Below are 1,473 nucleotides of genomic sequence, written 5' to 3'. Positions count from 1 at the left end.
TCTTTGGCAGACTTCTCAGGTCCTTCCCTTTCTCCCTTCTTACTGAAAATAGAGTTACCCATATTGAGGGGCTCACTTATCCTGAGAAACCAGTTAGAATTAGCCAAAATATAGGTTCTTAGCCCAACCATGGAAAGCTGAGCTGGGTCCGAGGACAGTTAACAGCTCTGCTTGCCTGTTTCCCAGAATCCCAGAGACAATCCCGGGGAGTCTATAAGCAGGAACATACAAGGAGTTTTCCCACCAGCCTGGTCCCAGTGTCCTGTTAGCCCCAAATAACACATAGACAGGTTGTATTGGATATAAAGCTGTTAGCCTGTTACTAGTGTTACTTATTGGGTAGCTCTGTCTTAAATATTAACCCATTTCTATTAATCTAAGTATTTCCACATGGTCTAGACCTCTGCTCTCTTGGTCCTACACTTTACCTAGTGAACATGAGATGTTTGTGCAGTGACCTCATCTGGTTCAACCTAGGCAATAATCATCTTTGGGTTTTTTGGTTTGGTTTTTGTTTCTGTTTTTGTAAATAACTTAGGACTTGACCATCTGCCTTCCCTTCAGTGCCATCTTTGACTGGCTTTTGTGCCCTACATGTGTATATAGTCATGGGATTATTTTTAATGCTTATTTTCCTCCACTGGCATATAGCCTTCCCATGGACAGCAAGCATATTTTTTTAAGTTCCCAAGAGCCTGCATTCCCCAGCAAACCTCCTCATGTATGATAGCTGCTCCATCACTACTTGTTGGATGCACAGTGCCTCAAAAAATGTCCAGGACACAGTACAATAACTTGTTAATTATTGTTACTGAATGGAATAATTTAAGTTGCCCTTCTAAAACTTGTAATTGCATCTTTTAAAAAATGTGTACTCTTGCCAGGTGATGTTGCACATGCCTTTAATTCCAACATTTAGGATGCAGAGGCAAGCAGTCTCTGTGACTTTGAGACCAGCCTGGTCTACAAGAGCTGGTTCCAGGACAGGCTCCAAAGCCACAGAGAAACCCTGTCTCGAAAAAAATGTATACTCTCTACTTAGGGAAAAATATTTTCATTTCTTTATTTACAGAAGGATCAACCTACTTTTATACACCTTTACACATTTTCTATTATGTTTAATGTCTTGTGACCTCATTCTTCTTATTTACTTGATTTTTCTTTTTCTGTAGAAATAAAAACATATCTCATTTTTAGTGTCGATGAAGGTGCAAAGGTCAATCCAGCTTGTAACATAGACTCTACTGGTTCTTAGAATACTCACATGGGTAAAAGGTTTTTCCACTCATCATCCTTACAAAAGCAACAGGACTCAGATTCAAACTAAGACCCGTGACTTTCTATGAAATAGCTCCCCCTAGTGCCACTGTCCTTTTCTCCCCAGTGCTCAGGAATGTATTCTTCTGCCCATCATAACAATTTCTAGTATCTATAATAACAGTAGATACTGCTTCATCTGTGTGTAGTATTTCT

The sequence above is a fragment of the Phodopus roborovskii genome, unplaced genomic scaffold (assembly GCF_943737965.1).
Source record: "Phodopus roborovskii unplaced genomic scaffold, PHOROB, whole genome shotgun sequence".
Classification (NCBI taxonomy): domain Eukaryota; kingdom Metazoa; phylum Chordata; class Mammalia; order Rodentia; family Cricetidae; genus Phodopus; species Phodopus roborovskii.
This window is presented reverse-complemented; position numbering follows the sequence as displayed.